This window comes from Elaeis guineensis, chromosome 4 (assembly GCF_000442705.2).
Source record: "Elaeis guineensis isolate ETL-2024a chromosome 4, EG11, whole genome shotgun sequence".
Lineage (NCBI taxonomy): Eukaryota > Viridiplantae > Streptophyta > Magnoliopsida > Arecales > Arecaceae > Elaeis > Elaeis guineensis.
This window is the reverse complement of record NC_025996.2, coordinates 26,423,449-26,442,701: the sequence shown is the minus strand read 5'-3', so window position 1 is coordinate 26,442,701 and position 19,253 is coordinate 26,423,449. Positions and strand designations below refer to the sequence as shown.

At 49.9% G+C, this 19,253-nt stretch overlaps 1 pseudogene; it reads right to left on the bottom strand.

Moving 5' to 3' along the window:
* Positions 1 to 2,204: 2,204 nt before the first annotated feature.
* On the bottom strand, positions 2,205 to 14,665 carry LOC105036438 (probable 2-oxoglutarate-dependent dioxygenase AOP1.2; annotated as a pseudogene).
* Between the last annotated feature and the right edge of the window lie 4,588 nt (positions 14,666 to 19,253).

Sequence of the window (19,253 nt, the reverse complement as noted above, 5' to 3'; positions counted from 1 at the left end):
CCCAGGATCAGGTCCAGGACCTCCTGGAGTCCCACGATCTGATGGCTGACGGACCTCTGCAGCTCCCTCATAGTCGGATAGTAGCTGGCACTGAGTCCAGTCGGAGGAGCGCCATGAGGCTCTCGCTCGCCCGAAGCCGCTCTCACTCATCCCACTGGACGGCATCCACCGTCTCCTGCCACTAGATCAACCGCTCCATCTGCCCAGCCTCCACATCGACGGCTCGGATCTTACCGATCAGGATCGGATCAAGTAGCCGTAGAAGGCTGACTGGATCTTGACGGCGGAGCGTTGAGGGCGGCGATGGGGAGGTGGACGGAGATGGGGGTCGGGAGGTCGCCGAAGGAGGAGGGGGCTGGGGGCCGAGATGTGAGCACGTGGGTTGGGGAGCTCTCTCGGTCTCTCCTCTCTTTTTTAGTTTTCACGCAGTTAAAACTTGAAAGGGATTACTGAATAAGAAGATTTGATAATTTTTTTTACTATAAAAAGAGCGACCTGCCAACCTAAGCGAATGGATTATTTGATCCACTTTTAAACGGGTTGCTAAAATATGAATCCAACCCGTCCTATTTACATGGCGGGGTGGATCAATCCGATGGGCCCAATCCAAATTGATAGCTCTACCTGACAGGGACCTCGTTAAGATGAGCAGACTAGTGCCAGATAGGAGGTCGTCGCTGTTTAAATCTAGAGATTGGTTGCTTATCCCAAGGTCTGATTTTTTCTTTAAAAATTTTTGACTCAGACGTTTCTCAAAGACAGAGATATAGAGCTTCCGACTGCTTGTCCGGTCCGCGGGTTGGAGGATGTTTTGATGGAGTAGGCCCTCTTTTATTATCCGAGGATGAGTTTGATCTGAAGAATAGCAAGTGGTCAGCCTTGTGGGCGATCAGTGGCTCTTGGCTCCCTCCCTTCCTGGATGCGATCCGTCGGAGTATGACCAAGAATTTATCTTGGGGTGGTAGGATGGCATACATTGTCTATTAGATTTGGCTATCTAGAAATAGTCTAATCTTCAAAGTCGAGGTTGTGCCTGTGCACCAGGTGCTAGAGAGAGCTTACGGCTTAGCTGTGGAGTACGATCATTTCGATATTGCTGGCCCGATCTTTATCACCTCAAGTTCCTAGGACTCTCTTGCTGTGTTTGCAGCGATTCAAAGAATTTTTTTGATTTCTTAGGAGCCCTCTCTTTTGAGATTTGTCAAGGTCAACTTCGACGGCAGTGTTAGGGATGATAGAGGTGGTGTGGACTATGTCATCTTGAGTTCGGATGCCAAATTGTTGATTGCAGATGGCTCACATCTTTTTGAGTTGTCGATCCCTGGAGTGGAGATTCGTGCTGCTTGGGCAGATATCATTTGCGCGAGGCAGGAGTTGCGGACGGAGAGTATCTTTATTAAGGATGACTCTAACACAGTCATCAGCTAGATCTGGGATGAGATGAAGTATTTGAATATTCATCCTTTCCTGCACGACGTATAAAGGTCTCTTCAACATTTCATTTAGATTTTTATTCGATACGTCTTTTGAGAGATGAATAGTATCTCAGATTAGATTGTATCTTTGGTTATCGGGCATATCGGAGACTGAATCTAATATTAGGGCGATGATTGTCTCTGGATATTGTAAGATATTTTATATTCTAATTTTCTGTATTGCACTTATGTAAGCATGATATGGTCGCTTGTTTGTACTTTAGAAAAAAAAAAAAAAAAAGAAGCTCGGCTTCTCCACGGGTAATAAAATTAGGTAAGCAATGTACTAACTTCAGACGACTTTGGCCAGCAGCAAACCGGACGATGTTCGAGCTTTATCTTGTCCGTGATGAGAAGCTATCGCGGCATTTATTTGCAAGCTAGGCAAGCTAGGCCTGCCAGATCTCGGAGGTAAACCGGGAGGAGTCGAGAAGTCTCTCTGATGAGTCCTTTTGGCTCGGGAAAAATCAAAGAAGCCATGCCCATATGGGAACACGGCAGTGCTCCTAGGGAAAAAAAAGAAAGGAAAAGAAAAGAAAAAAAGAGAAGAAAACTTTGGATGGTGGGAAGCTTTTAAACTTATGTGCATGTACTCAGCATGAACTAAATAATGTTTGCATTCAATTTGATTACCTCGCGAGAAAGAATGTATGTCTAACACATTTACCAATTGCCTTCTGTATTATAAAAAATCCATCGAAAGGTTTTTCAGAAGGGCCAGCTGGAACATTAGAAGATTATATATATGAGCTTATAATAGTTAATTACTGTTAGCTAACATAATTCCAGCAGATTCAGGTCGTAGAGCTTTATTCAGTCCAATATTAGTTTAAATAACTGAAGCTATTTTATGCTCCATTCACTCAAACAGAACGTAGCGCACATGTTTTTTGCTTCACTCTCAAAGTCGTAAACAAGTACATGGATGGTCCCTAGAAAAAGCAACTTTGAGACATGGATGACGACGCTAGCTTATGTGCTTGGGAGACGGTTTCTTATGCACCACAGAACTCATTCAAGGCTGCTTTCAAGCTCTGATTCAGTCTGGTGCGATGAAACCGAAGAAACTCCACATGATCAAAGGGCTTGTTGAGCAAGGGGCCGGTGCTCTTCATCTACCAGCTCTTCCGGAGCTCCACCAATTGGCCGGCTCTCGGCATAGCAAGCAAGCCAGCAGAATACCTCACCTCACTCCCTGTCATCATGACCCGGTGTTCTGGGGCGTGCACCCTACCATTACTTCACGCCAGCAACAACAAAAATGGAGGAAAAAAAAAAAAAAAAAGCACTCAGCACTGCGTTTGATCAGGTTCGGGATCTTAAAAACATAATTTTATTATTTTATTGTCATTTCTGTAAAATATTGACGTGAAAAGAACCAAAAATGAAGAGTTACGAAGAAAATAAGAATTTTAAAATAATGAATCATAGCTTAAGAGATGAAATCATACTTGTGAATGTTAAATCCTATGATATTATTACATGAGGCCAGAGTTTAATACCGTAAAAGAATCTCCAGCCATGACAATGAAGGAGTCCGGAGAGGTGGAGACTGGGGATCCAGCGCCCATCCGTGGTTTGTATCTCAAGCCCGTCCTGGTTCTGATAAAGAATGGTGACTACGTTGCTGTCACTGTGAGCGCCGAGGCCCATCGTTGCCTCGGTCGTGTCGGGTCCTTTGTACTTCATCACTCGAAGAACATACTGGGTCAATTGCATGTGGGAGTCCCAACTATTTTTCCAGTCCCAGGCGTTCCAAAACCGTTCTCCTCACCATTTGATCCAATTCCTTGACATGCTTCGAGGAAGAAGACATGGTCTCGCTGTCCAAAACATTAACAACTTGTCATGTATCAAAACCATACCATCTAAAATTGTGTGAAAGTTCTTTGCCTGAAGCTTTGATTGCCAATATGGGGCCACATGATAGCCGTGAAATTCTGGGCTTCTTAATTCAGGGATATCGGCATCCTCGATTCCCATGCTCTCGAAGAGAGGTAGGCGTGGGTATTGGCCTACGTAGTTGTTGGGATATGCCGATCGGTCCCTCTCACACCGACTCACCATCGGGTCCGCCTGACCGGCATTCGACTCTACCGACCGCACCGACCGACGACTGCCGACGCCACTCGACCGAATATATATCGGTCGAACAGACCCTCTCCGTTTTCGACTGGACGAACTATGGAGCCCGATATCCGACTCCCGCAATGCCCCCGACTATCCGTCGGAGGGTCCCCGGGCTTTCACCCGACATTCCTCAATCAGATGCCAGCGTACAGTCGGTCGGTTCCCCCGAATGCCGTACGACTGTTGTGGGCCGCCACCCTGACAAAGGCGTGCGGAGTAGCCGCCCTGGGACATTGTCCTACCTGAGGCATGGGTCAACCCTAGTGATTTGACAGCCCCACGGCGACGTGACAGCCCCACGGCGACTCTGACAGTCTCCGACGATTTGACAACTCTCTCATTGTCTGCGCCATAAATGACGGCATCATACCACGCTCTACTATAAAACGGAGAAGGCAACAGTGCTGAAAGAGGTTCCTTTCGAAACCCCTAAACTCTTCCTCTCTAGCTCTCTCACTCTCTCTCGCTGAGCTCCTTGATTCTTTTCTACTGTTGTCTAGTCTCCTTTCTGACTTGACCGTCGGAGGGTCCCCGTCGGAGCCACCTCCGGTCAGTGCGGACTTCTTTTGCAGGCGCTCGCTCCCGACGATCAGGCGACGAGGGGATTGGCCGCAACAGGTTTGGCGTGCCAAGTAGGGGGGCGACAGGGATTACGACCCCCACAGAACTTGAAATATTCTTTCGAGATGACAAGAACCAGAGCTCAGCGGTCGAGGGCCACCGGATCGGCGAGGCACTCTTCCCGTAGGGAAGAGGCCTCTCCTCCACCCTCCATGGCGGAACCCAGCTCTCCGCATCCTGTGGTGACCACGGAGGTGCAGATCGCGGCGATCGTGCGGCAGATGACCGTGCTGACGGACGCGATCAAGAGCCTTCAACAACAGCCAACCCGGTTGCCGCACTCGCCGGTGGGGAAGCCAGCGGCACGCCCGATGCCCTCCAGGAGCAGCCGCCGATGCCCGCGTCGGTCTCCATCTCCTCTTCGGGAGCAGTTGTCACAGCACTCCCACCGAGAGGAGGAGGGGCAGCCACGGCATGATACTCATCGGTCTCGGCGACCGTCTCCTTCCTAGCTGGAATGAGCAAGGAAGGAGAAGCGGCCGCGAACACCATCCGCCTCCCTCTCAGATTTGTCGGGAGACTTCACTCCCGGGGTCTCTCAGCATCGACGGATCGACGACTATGAACGCAGGTTCGAAGAAATCGACCGTCGGCTTGCCCAGCTGCAGGTGGACGGACAGAAGTCTCCGAACGACGTCGACTTCCAGATCGCCCAACCTCTCTCCTGACTCATCCTCGACGAGTCGATTTCTAGTTGGTTCAAGATGCCCCATGTGGAGCGCTACGACTGCTCCACCGATCCAGTTGACCATTTAGAGAGCTACAAGGCTCTCACGATGATCCAAGGGGCGACCGATGCTCTTCTCTGCATCAGCTTCTCCGCCACACTTCGCAAAGCTACTAGGGCCTGGTACTCCGGCCTTCGCCCAGGAAGTATTCACTCCTTTGGGCAGCTTGAGCACTCTTTCGTGGCCTACTTCAGCATCAGTCGGAAGCCGTCACGAACCTCGGACAGCCTCTTTTCCCTCAAACAGGGAGAAAACGAGACGCTCCGACATTTCGTGACGTGATTCAACGCAGCCACGCTCGAGGTTCGGGATCTTAATGAAGACTTGGCCATCTCAGCCATGAAGAGGGGGCTAAGGGGGTCCCGATTTACCTACTCCTTGGACAAGACCCTCCCCCGGATATACGCCGAACTGCTGGAGCGCGCGTACAAGTACATGCGCGCGGATGAAGGAGCTTCCGATCGGTGCCTGACTGAGGCCAAGGGCCTGAAAGAGAAGCGAAGGAAGGGTCGGGCCCCTGCCGAGCCTAGCAGGCCCCCGACTGACAAACAGGTCTCACTCCCGCGACGGAGCCCGAGGTCACCTCGATGGCGGAGCCCGAGGCCGACGCGTCCCAGGTATGATTCTTATACCCCTCTCTCTGCTCCTCCTGCGCAGATTTTGATGGAGATCGAAGGAGAAGAATATCTGTGACGACCTCTGCCTTGGAAGGCAAAGGGCCTCGACCGGTGAAAGTACTGCCGATTTCATCGGGGCCACGACCACAACACCGAGCAGTGCATCCAACTTAAGGATGAGATCGAGGCCCTCATACGTCGAGGGTATCTCGGCAAATTTTGGAGGAACCCGCCGACTCGACCCGTCCCCGACCGACGATCCCAGCCGACTGAAGAAGCGACGAATAACCAGCCCACGACCGAGGTCATCAGCATGATCTCCAAACGACTGGGCCCAGGGATGACTGCTGGAGGGGAGCCGACAAAGAAGCTGCACCAAGATGATGTAATTACTTTTACAGATGAAGATGTTTGGGGTATCCAAACTCCCCATGATGATGCTGTTGTTGTCTCGGCAACAATAGCAAATTATGATGTAAGAAGGATCTTTGTTGATAATGGAAATTCGACGAATGTTTTATTTTACTCGACTTTCTCTCGAATGTGACTGTCGGCTGACCGGCTCAAGAGAGTCTTTACACCTCTGGTAGGTTTTGCTGGAGATGCTGTCATGGTGGAAGGGGAAGTTACTTTGTCCGTGACAGCTGGAACCGAACTACGACAAAGCACAGTCCACTTGACCTTTGCGGTCGTCCAAGTACCTTCGGCCTACAACGTCATACTTGGAAGGCTCAGACTAAACGCCCTCAGGGAGATAGTCTCGACGTATCATCTGCTGGTTCGGTTTCCAACCAAAAATGGAGTCGGAGAGATGCGCGGGGATCAACAGCTCGCTCGGCGATGCTTTCAGATCTCTGCTCAAAGTAACGAACTGAGGGGCTCTCTGACGGTCGACAAGTTGGACCAACGGAAAGAGGAAGAATGGGGTGAACCAGTCGAACAGCTTGTTACCATCCCGATAATGAAGAATCCCGAGCGAGTGGTCTGGGACGGGTCTCAATTACTCGACCCCGCGCAACGGCAGCTAGTGGAGCTGCTGAAGGCCAATGCCGATGTATTCGCTTGGTCGGCAGTGGATATGTCGGGCATCCCCTCGGAGATGATGACTCATCGACTCAACATCAACCCAGCAATGAGGCCGGTGAGGCAGAAGAAGCGGTCTTTTGCTCCCGAAAGACAGAAGGCCATTGACGAGGAAGTGGACAAGCTACTCGAGGCAGGCTTCATCAGAGAAACTGCATACTCCGATTGGCTCGCCAATGTTGTTATGGTGAAAAAAGCCAACAGGAGCTGGAGGATCTACATCGACTATACCGACCTGAACCGCGCCTGTCCGAAGGACAGCTTTCCACTCCCGAAAATCAACCAGCTGGTAGATACGACGTCCGGCCATCGACTGCTCAGCTTCATGGATGCTTTTACCGGATACAATCAGATCCGGATGACGTCCGAAGATGAGGAGCACACAGCCTTCGTGACCGCCAAGGGTCTTTACTGCTACAGAGTAATGCCCTTCGGACTGAAGAACGTCAGAGCCACTTACCAGCGACTCGTCAATAAGGTCTTCAAAGATCAAATCGGACACAACATGGAGGTGTATGTGGATGACATGCTGGTAAAGAGTGTGCAGACTACAGATCATGTTTGAGATCTTGAAAAAACTTTTCACACTCTGCGACAACACCAGGTGAAGCTAAATCCGACTAAGTGCGCCTTCGGGGTGACTTCGGAGAAGTTCCTCAGGTTCCTCGTTTCTCAACGAAGAATCGAGGCTAATCCTGAGAAAATAAAGGCAATCATCAACATGCGGCACCCGGACATCAAGAAGGAGGTCCAGCAGTTGAACGGAAGAATCATCGCACTCAGTCGATTCATCTCTCGGTCGGCTGAAAGATGCCTCCCATTCTTCAAAACCCTGAGACAGGTGAAGGACTTCTCTTGGTCGGATGAGTGCCGACGGGCCTTTGAGGACCTGAAAAGGTACCTGGCCTCTCCGCCACTGCTTGTGAAGTCGGAAGTCGGAGAGACGCTATACCTCTATTTGGCCACTTCCCTGAGGCGGTTAGCTCGGTGCTCGTCCGAGAGAACAAGAGCCGAATCCATCAACCTATATACTACACTAGCAAAGTGCTCCACGGTGCTGAAGCTCGGTACTCGAAGACAGAGAAGATGATATTCGCCCTGATTGTGTCTGCACAATGACTCCGTCCGTATTTTCAAGTGCACGCCATCGTGGTCCTCACCGACTAGCCCCTGAGGGCGATATTGCGCCGCCCCGACATATCGGGATGACTGGCGAAATGGGCGATGAGGCTTAGTGAGTTCGACATTCAGTATCGACCGTGACCTGCCTTGAAGGCCCAGGTCCTGGCTGACTTTATTGCGGAGTGCCCGATAGCCGACCAAGGATCGGAAGGCGGGAGCCTCAGAGAAGTTGCAATCTCGGAGCCTGACCCCGGGTCTACCTGGGTGCTGCACATCGATGGAGCTTCCAATGCTCAGGGGAGCGGGGCCGGGTTCCTGCTCACCAACTCGGATGGGGTGGTCACTGAGTACACCCTCCGATTCGACTTCAGAGCCTCCAACAATCAAGCCGAGTATGAGGCGCTCCTCGCTAGCTTGAGGATGGCGAAGGAGCTTGGGATCGACAGCCTCAGAGTCTTCTCTGACTCCCAGCTGATCGTGGGGCAAGTCAAGGGCGAATTCGAGGTGCGAGACCCGACTATGGCAAAATATCTCCAGAAGGTGAAAGATCTCGTGTCATGCCTCGAATATTTTGAGATCTCCCACATCCCTAGGTCAGAGAATGCTCGGGCCAATGCACTCTCCAGGCTTGCGACTTCAGCTTACGACGCCTTGGGTCGGACGTTCGTGGAGAATCTCGAGCAGTCAAGCATCGATAGGGCTGAGGAGGTGCTACAACTAGCGGCCAAACCAAGCTGGATGGATCCGATTGTTCGGTACCTGACCGACGGAATTAGCCCTGAAAACCCCGCGGAGGCCAAATGGCTCCGATGGTCGGCCTCCCAATACGTGATAATGGATGGCTGACTCTACAAAAGGTCGTTTTTCCTCCCCTTGCTCAGATGCTTGGGGCCGACCGACGCGGACTACGCACTCAGAGAAGTACATGAAGGGATCTGCGAAAATCACTTGGGGGCAAATCCTTGGCCTACAAAGTCCTACGACAGGGTTACTACTGGCCTACTATGAGGAAGGATGCAGCTGAGTTGGTTCGGAGGTGTGAGCCATGCCAGAGGTATGCCAACATACAACACCGACCAGCCAGCCAAATCACCCCTATTGTCGCCCCGTGGCCCTTCACCCAGTGGGGGATCGACATACTCGGTCCTTTCCCTCCGGCATCTGGCCAGAGAAAGTTCATAGTCGTTGCAATTGACTACTTCACTAAGTGGGTGGAAGCCGAACCACTGGCGCAAATCACCGAGCGGAAGATGGAAGACTTCATCCAGAAGTCCATCATCTTCAGGTTCGAATTGCCGTACACCATTATCACCGACAATGGACGATAATTCGACAACCAGAACTTCAGAGACTTCTGTGCGAGATTTCATATCGTGCACAGGCTGACCTTAGTCGGACATCCACAGTCCAACGGCGAAGTGGAAGTAACCAATCGAACCATTCTACATGGACTGAAGACCAGACTGAATGAAGCTAGGGGCCTCTGGGTTGAGGAACTGCCCTCTATTCTGTGGGCATACCGAATGACTCCCCGTGTCCCACCGAGAAATCCCCCTTCAACTTGGCCTACGGAACGGAAGCAATGATCCCGCTGGAGATCGGGCTACCGTCGACCAGAGTTGAGCAGTATTGTGAGCCAGGCAACTCCGAGTGTCGGAGAGCCGACTTGGACCTCTTGCCCGAACTTCGACGCGAGGCACAGCTCCGTATGGCTTCCTACCGACAAAAGGTGGCCCGGTACTATAATGCTAGGGTTAAGCTGAAGCTTTTCCGACCCGAAGATCTGATCTTAAGGAAGGCGGAAGTCTCGAAGCCCCTGGACCAGAAAAAATTATCCCCGAACTGGGAAGGACCTTACAAGATAGCCGACACTTACCGGTTGGGAGCCTACCGACTAGAGACCCTAGAAGGAACGGCAATCTCCCGGACTTGGAATGCCGACAATCTGAGGTTGTAGCACCAGTGAACTTTGTATCCCCTCGTCCGGAATACAAATTCAGTTTCAAAATTTTAGTGTCTGGAATCTCGACTCTTCGACTGAGGGTCGACGCTTGCCAGAAGTACAAGCCCCGACGCCCCGACTTGGGGTGCCCAACGTTCCATCGAGAATCAACGGCCCGATCGCCAACGACACATCGGATACTTACGAGGACTGATATATCCATAACGACGGGAGTCGCACTCCTTCTACAGTCAAACTCTCGGGCGAAACGACCAACTAACTTGCCGACTTGGCCCCGGCCAAGAAAGGCAAAGCGCCAACACGACCAATGTCGCGTTCGCAACTTACCGATCAGGTCACGATCGATCGAAGGATATTCGGCTTACCACCGTTTATCACACGGCGCGACGTATGTACCCGACCTGAGTCTGGGTAATGAAACTCGACTTGTTATCGTTTTCCCGATTGGATGCATCGGACGCCATCCGGCTGAACGCGTCGGACGACATTCGACTATCGGGTCCTACGGAATGATCCGACCATCAAGCTATGTCCGGAGGTCGATCAACCTTCGACTCGACGAACACGCCCGACTCACGTCTGAGCGACGGGCATTCGACTTAAGCTCTCGACTGTCGGGTCATATGACAGTCGGGAGGCTGATCTAAAGTTGGAGTTCGCTCTGCCTTTGCCATGACGCGCACTACCAACTATTTCGGATCGTTACCTAGGATCCTACCGAACATCCTAACTAGTACGTTGGGCTTACGACTTATGCGTTCGAAAGCATTTCGGCGAGTCACACAAGACACTACTTCCCAGGACACATAGGGACAATGAAAAAGTTGAAGTTAAAAAGATTTTGATTTCATTGAGGCTTGAGCTAAGTTTACAAAATTAGGCCGAAGCTCGATTACAAGTATACCAAACAAAAGTAAGAACAAAAGATCGACTAATCCACAGAGTTGGCTTCCTCTACCGGGCAAAGATCAGGGGCGATCGATGCATCCACTCGGGCTTCAGGGGTCGGGGCCGCTTCGGGAGTCAGAGCCGCCTGGCCTTCGGTAAACTGGTCTGCGTCGGCCTCCACCACGGCGGTGCGATCTCCCGATGATGGGTCAGCCATCTCCTCCGCAGCTTGGGCCTTCGACTCTGGCGGGACGATGCTACTGAGGTCGAGCTCCGGATACAAGCTCTGGATGGCTTCCGAGCGTCCTCGTACCCCACTCAGTACGAGAGGAAACCACTTTCCAGAAGTTCCTCCCGGTACTCCTCGGAGTCGCGAAAGTCCTCCACGGCCCGACCCATTACTTCTTTTGCCGACTCCGCCTCTGCCCTTGCTATGTCCGCGTCGGCCTGAGCGGTGGACAGGTTCTCTTCAGCCTTAGCGAGGATCCCTAAGCTTATTCGGAGCTACTCGCGTTCGGCCTTGAGTTCCTTGGCAAAGTCGTCCCGCTCATGGTGCAGCCGGCGAACGGTGCGGGACTTCCGCTTGGCGTCATCCCGGGCCGACTGCAACTTGGTCCCCAAAGCGGCCAGTGCGCCTGTGAGTCGGGAGACCTCCTCGGTGAGGCGGGAGATCTCCCCCTCAAGCTGGGCCTCTCGATCGACCGACTGCTGCAGTTGGTCGACCAGTATGACTTTATCAACCTCGGCAGCCATGGCCTTATCCTTCCAGGCCACGCGCAGATCGCCGAACCTTCGATATCCGGCCTCCAGCTCGGATATGTTATAAATCAGCTGCAAAAAACAAAGCCGACCGTCAGAAGACCGAACTTATGAAAAACGATAACGAAAGCGGAAAGGAGGAAGACTTATCCGGATCATAGTCGGGTAGAAGGAGGACAGCATGTCAGATACCTGCTGATTCTTCATGACCTCGACGTCGGTCGGAAGGATGAGCGCCTGGCATAGCCTCCTCGCCAAGTCATGGTTGGCCAGGGCTGAAATCCCTTCGGGAAACAGGGAGTCGGTTGACGCTCCGCCACCGGCCGATCTCCTGTCATCGCTGGATGCCATCGGGGCCTTCCCCCGCGTGGACACCTAGGCCCTGACGTCGGAAAGGGAGGGCATGCTCGAGCCCGACTGGGTCCCTCCCGAAGGCGCAGCTGCCGCCGACGCAGGTTGCTCGGGCTCGTGCGCCTCTTCCCGAACCTCTTTTGCCGGTTGAGCAGCCGGCACACCCTCGACCGATTCCTCGGCCGCCCATCCCTCGGACGAGGCTGCTCCCTCGGTCGATGGTCCCTCGGACGGGACTTCAACGGGCACTGTCGGCACCGACAGTGCAATGACCGACTCCCGGTCCAACGCCCGTTCGGAGCCGGCCCCCGCCTCCGCCCCAGCCGGCTCGCTCGGCGAAACTACCTGAGGCCTCTTGGGAGGCCGTGATGGTTCGGTCCCTTGCGTCGGCCTCTTTCGTGCCGCATGCTGTCGGATGTCGGTGGCTGTCAATCTCGTCCTCGATGGCATATCTGCGACGACGACAGACGATCAACATCGAAAAAAAAAAACAACAACAGCAAAAACACAGACCTAGGCGAGGAACCGAGCTGAGACCGACGTCGTACAGGGCCTGCTCGGTGACGAGCTCCTTCTGCTTCGGCACCGAGACGTCCTTCAGACGGTGGAAGTCTTTCCGGTCCCCAGCCTCCACCCGACTGTTCTCGTTTGGTTGGGTTCGGGGGTCCCCCCAACGGGTAGGGAACCCCCAAGGAACGGAAGAAGAGACGAAGAAGAACTGGTTCTTCCATCCATGAATCGACGATGGAAGATCGGTGATAAAGGAGAGACCCTTCCGAGGATTGAAATACCACCACCCTCGGGCTTTAGGGTGGGGTCGGAGAACAAAAAAGGCTCGGAAGAGTGAAATTCGAGGGTCGGTCGGCAAAAGCCAACACAACAGAGCAAAGCTGACTACCAGCCGAACCGAGTTCGGCGTAAGCTGCGCCGGACGCAGCCCATAGTAGTCCAGCACGTTTCGGACGAATTTCAGGATCGGAAAGCGAAGACCAGCCCGGAGGTCCTCGACGTAGAAGGCCACCTGGCCCTCAGGCGGGTTGTTAACCCGACCATTGGCTCCAGGGGCGAACAGCTGAAATTGCTCCGGGATGCAGTACTGCTCCCGGAGCCGATCAACGTTCGGCCCCGAAAGTGAAGAGACCTCCACCTCCGGGGTCGATCGAGAATCGTCAGTCAGGTTCCTCGACCGACTTCCTCGTGGAGATGTTCTAGCCATTACACTGGAACAGAAGTTAGAGAATAAGAAGAAGAAGGAAGAGGACCACGAGGAAGCAAGGAAGAAGACGAAGGACAACGATGAAGGCTCCTAGGAAAAAAGATTTCCTGAGGGGAGAAACGGGGACGGTTACCTGAGGCAAGGGACCGCTCAACTAGAGTTTCGACAGCAAGTTTGAAAAGTAAAAATCCGGATGTAGGTGACCCTGTATATATAGCACCCCCCGACGATCGAGATGAAAGCACGACCAGCGAGGATCTCCCAGATCGTGACATGTGGCGACATCTGGGCTCTCCTTCGGTCGGACGGTTCGACGCACCTGCCCTCAGATCGGGCCACGTCACCTCCATCCGCTTGAGCGGACCCGGCCCAATGGCCACCTGCCACGCGGCGGAAAGGCCGTGATGTTTCGTGTTCCCAAAGAGATGGCGAAAATGGCGGTTTCCATTCCCGACGAGACGCCTGACACCGACGGGACGGGACGTCCGACACCGACGGGACGAGACGCCTGACACCGATGGGACGGAACGTCCGACACCGACGGGACGAGACGCCTGACACCGACAGGACGGGACGTCTGACACTCATAAAACGTCTGACACCGGACCAACCAATGGTACGGTCGTCAGAGTCAGGACTTAATGCGATGGATATCCACTCCTTTCGCCCGACGCCGCCGCCCACATAAGGACGCTGGCCAGCACACCATCCGACTCAGGAATGGGGGGGGCAACTGTTGGAATATGCCGACCGATCCCTCTCACGCCGACTCACCGTCGGGCCTGCCTGACCGGCACCCGACTCTACCGACCGCACCGACCGACGACTGCCAACGCCGTCCGACCGAATATATGTCGGTCGGGCAGACCCTCTCCGTTCCCGACTGGCCGAACTGTGGAGCCCGATATCCGACTCCCGCAACGCCCCCGACTATCCATCAGAGGGTCCCCGGGCTTTCACCCGACATTCCTCAATCAGATGCCAGCGTACAGTTGGTCGGTTCCCCCGAATACCGTATGACTGCTGTGGGCCGCCACCCTGACAAAGGCGTGCGGAGTAGCCGCCCTGGGACATTGTCCCACCTGAGGCATGGGTCAACCCTAGTGATTTGATAGCCCCACGGCGACGTGACAGCCCCACGGCGACTCTGACAGTCTCCGATGATTTGACAACTCTCTCATTGTCTGCGCCATAAATGACGGCATCATGCCGCTCTCTACTATAAAACGGAGAAGGCAACAGTGCTGAAAGAGGTTCCTTTCGAAACCCCTGAACTCTTCCTCTCTAGCTCTCTCACTCTCTCTCGCTGAGCTCCTTGATTCTTTTCTACAGTTGCTTAGTCTCCTCTCTGACTTGACCGTCGGAGGGTCTCCGCCGGAGCCACCTCCGGTCAGTGCGGACTTCTTTTACAGGTGCTCGCTCCCGGCGACCAGGCGACGAGGGGATTGGCCGCAACAGTAGACATAATTTGGCTTGTCGGAAATGTTGCGCAATTTGGCCTCGGTGGGAAGGGAGAAAAGCTCTTCCAAAGCAGGGAAAATGGCCCTTCGGAGCTCTTCAGGGACTTTGGGGAAGACTGTCTCAAGGCATCCGAAGGTCTCCAGTGCTTGTCCGACTTGGACTCGCACCAGGCCCCAGCTATCCGATCCGAGCTGCAAGCCCTCATCTGAGAGATCTAATCTGGGGACCTGTGAGAGGGTCTTAGAAGCCATTGTTCGCAGCCGCACCCTGGTTAGGCTGGTAGGTCCTCAAAACTTGGCACTTATCTATCCATCTATCGATCGATCTATCTATCCACACACACACACACATATATATATATATATATATATATATATATATATATAGAGAGAGAGAGAGAGAGAGAGAGAGAGAGAGATATGCTGAAACATTACGTAGAGCCACATTGACTCATTTGCACTCACAGCCTCTCCATTTTATAAGTTGCCATTTGATCTGACGTCATCCTGCAGCCCATTCACCACCCAATGCTGTTAGTGTTCCATCCTATGAGACGAAATTACGCTTCTCCTTCTTTAAACCTTCTCCGAAGTTCTTTTCACTTCTCCTAAGCTATACTGTTCCATCCCCATCCTCCAATCACGTCTTTCCTTCTCCAGCAAACATCCAATGTTCGGCAATGATATCTAGTGCTCTGGATTTTATTGAACCACTAGCTAGCTCGCTTAACTATTGTGAAATTCCTGATAATATGTAAAAATTTGTTAGTTGAATTAAGTCTAAATGTCTCTCAATTGATCACGTGCCAAAGTATCTGGGACCTTGTGTTTCTCTAACAGATCTTATGTGCTTTATGTGCTTGGCACCAATTCAGTTTGTTACTTATATATATATTAGATGTTTCTCTTATGTTGACAGATTTTTGGACTGTTTTGGTTTCACGGTTACTGGCACACTGCTTTTCTTCTTTATTTCAACTTCCATGCCATGTATATTTTATACTTAGTTCTTTTGGGATGTATTTCTCTGTATTGTTGGTCCAGAAACCTTCTATATATGAATACTCTGTAAGATTGCTAAGCTTAATTTAAAATTGCATCCTTTATCAAAAAAAAAAAAAAATTCATTCTCACTATTTCAATTGCTAGGAAAGACTAGCAAGATAACAAATTAAGCTGGGTGTAAACAATTCATAATTAGTTATAGTTAGAGCTATGGGTGTTGGGTGGCTATAAGAGGATCTGGGATCCTGGACCCCTCACTAAACTGTACACATCCAGGCCCCGAGGCCCTCACCTAACCCTGCTCATGCCGACCGCCCCGAGGACCTCATCGCAGTGGTCGAGAAATATATGTGAGATGCCGGCCAGACCTCCAATTCAATAACTTTATTGGTTATATTGATTCAATTTATGATTTTATGGGATTTTGATTTTTAATTCAATTATTCAAATAAATATTTAATAAAATTATTTTTATCATCGAGTCAATGGTTGTCGGCTATCGACATCGTGAGAGACAGGAATTAGAGTAAAAGATATTTTAGCCCCAAACATATCAAGTGGCATTTGTTTGAACACAAAGGTGGATACGGGGATTATATTGCGTCACTTAAAAAAATAAAATAAATCATTGGACGGCACGTTTTTAATAAAAAGATAAAAATGCTAAATGTTGGATCAACCACTGGCAGAATAAATTGCATTCGAAACCAGCTAGTATTATTTAATTAAAGTTGCCGAAATGATGAGTCTTTTTTTTATTCTCATTTAGTGATCATCTATATTTATATTCCCGCATTCTCTTCCATCAAATAATTAATAAATTTGCTGATTATCATATTGGAGACGATGTGCTGGCGCGGTACGACCCCGTCCCGCGGCCAAGTGGGAATCATGCCCAGCGAAGTATTTGTCCTTTCGGGGTCTGTGATTGGAGTAGCGTGCATTGTATGATTGTATATTCCAAACAAATCGATGGGCGTGACAGGGAGAAGATAAAATAGTGGTGTGTGCCGCAGCTGTGGACCCCGCTGAGAGGGTGGATGGTCAGCAAATAATACATAGAGGATGGATGGTCAGCAAATAATATATATATATATATATATATATATATATATATATATATATATATATTTTAATAAGATCATTGGTGTTAATTTATTAACCACATGAGATATATCTGATTGAAAAAAAATGATTCTTAAAATAAAAATAAAAATAAATAATTTTTATTTTAATCATTTAGCTGCAGAGAATTTTATTTTTATTCTGATTCTATGAAGGAACAAAAATATTTTGGTTTTTAAAAATTTAATTTTATTTTTTTTAATATTTAAATTTTAATTAAATATTATTGCAGTAGAAATCCGTTTTGGATTCGGAGGGTGGAAGTTTTTTTTTTTTTTTTTTTTTTTCTTCTGATAAAATGAAGTAAGTAGCTCTCTTCAATAATATATTAATTATATAAGAAATGTACAAAAGGGAGCAAGTAACGTGGTCTTTACGGATGGGGGAGAATGCGAAAGGTGAGGGGCAGTAACAAGAACCTTACAAATCATAGTTAATATTAAATTGTATGTGAGCCTAACCCTATGTGGATACTACAAGATGTGAAGGAGTTATCTTGAGCTTACGTAAAAGAGAGCTTCATTCGACTTTCCCATCAGCTGAGTGGGAAAATGACGCTTTTAGACCTTCTCCCATCATCGGACGTGGGACTTCGATGAAGAAATTACATGCTCACCTGCGACAAACCAAAAAAATTAAGCTTTGCATTCTGAAGAGCGGAAATGTCCATTCCCATTCGAACCTTAAATGCTCGCAATGTGCTGCTCATCAGTGATCGGGCATTAACAGAAGCTGTTGCTTCTCTCTTCTACTAGGGATATAATCTGGTTTCGGACCTAAGCAGTAGACGACCCCTAATAATCAGGTTTTACTTTGTTCTCTGCCCATGTAACCAAAGTTTCCAAAAGGTGATGGGAACTGATGACTTTATTCTCGTCGACGACATTTCCAGGAGTGGTTCGGATAACAGAACTTAGGGTATCGACTTGCTGGGGCGAAATAATAGAATGAATTCTCTGAACTCATTATCCTTTACATTCCTTGACCAATCCCATGAGGAAAAGGATCGTCCGAATGGTTTCACGACTGCTCCGAGCCTCTGAACGGAATATCCTGTTATTTCTCTCTTTCCACGATACCCATAATAACGTCACCGAGATTAGCATATCAAAGACTCTGGGCTTTGTTATTTTCCTCTATTTATATCTCCACTCGTGCCACAACTCGGTATTTGTGGAGCATTAAGTTCCAAACCTCAGAGGAGTACCTGCACTGAAGCATTATGTGATCAATAGATTCGCTTGCAGTGTCGCAAAAGGAACATCAGCTTGATCGAATAAAGCCTTTTTTTCCAAAACTTCTGCTGTTAGGATCTTACAATGGCAACATAGCCAATTGAAAAGCTAGCTTACATTTCTCTGGGATTGGTAGTTTCCAAATAATTTTCTGTAGGTGGGATACCACACCGCCGTGCATCAAAAAGTTGTAACAAGCTAATACTCTAGAGTGGTTGGGAAACAAATTCCATATTCTCATGATTCGTCAGTCAGCCGTACGATTGATAGGATATCCGCCAAAAGTCTAAAATTTGCTTGAGCTATTGGAGGCAAAGGGTTTTTGAAGTTTAGTGACTAGTCTTGCTTGTTCATGAAGCCCGCAATCGAACAATTTTTCTCTAAAGCAAATAAGTATAAGATTGGCAAACGAAGTCTAAGACAAGGTTCCAAGATCCAACTGTTATTCCAAAATAGAACAAGTTGCCCGTTTTCCACCCAAGGCGAGGTAAGATTTAGCATATAATTACTGACATCGAGAACACTTCTCCAAAAGGTCGATATCTTCTGTGATAGCCCAAAAACCCAGCCCAACTAATCTCAGCCCACTAAAGCCCAAAACGAGAAAAAAACAGAGCAAACCGGGAAGAAGACTCCCGATAGGAGTCTTCTTCTCCGGCGAAACCCAAGAAAATCGGGACTCCTAAGACCCCTCGGAGTCCTAGGGTCCTCTATAAGAAGACCCCCTCCCCCTTGAGACCGAAGATCGGCCTCCTCCCTCTCTCTTTCTCTCCGTTTTTCTCAATCGAAGCCGCGGATATCGTTCGGATTCTCGCCGTGATTGCTCGCCGGCGAGGTCACCGGAGGTCAAGGTAAGTTTTCCTCTTCTTCCCCTCTTTCTTCTCCTTCCTCCCCGTGCATTTGTGCGCGGCTGCTGGCGACGAAAGTCGCCGATTTCCGGTCGAGAAAGGGACCTCTGTTTTGGTCTTCTTTCCGTGAACTTTTTCGGCGCCGGCGATCAAAATTGACCGCCGGCCACGCTCCTCCGTGATCGGGGGAGTGGCCCCCGTCGGCCGCCGGCCTCCGCCACGGCGGTCGTGGCCCGAACGGCCGGTCAAGGCCGAGGGAACGCCGGTCCCCTGTTCCGGCACGGGAAGAACCAAGAAAAGAAGAAAAAAAAAGAAGAAAAAGAAAAAGAAGAAAAGAAGAAAAAGAAAAAAAAAAAAGAAAAAAAAAGAAAAAAAAGGAAAAAGAGAAAAAGAAAAGGAAAGAAAAAGAAGAAAAAGAAGAAAAAGAAAAGAAAAGAAAATAATAATAATAATAATAAAATATATATATATATTTATATATATATATATATGTATGAACAAATAAATAAATAAATAAATAAATAAAAAAAGAAATTGATGAGAGAGAGAGTTTCTCTCTCTTCTTTCTGTCTGAACCCTGACTTTCTCTCTCTAGAATTTTCTCTCTCTAGCTTGTTTTTCTCTCTC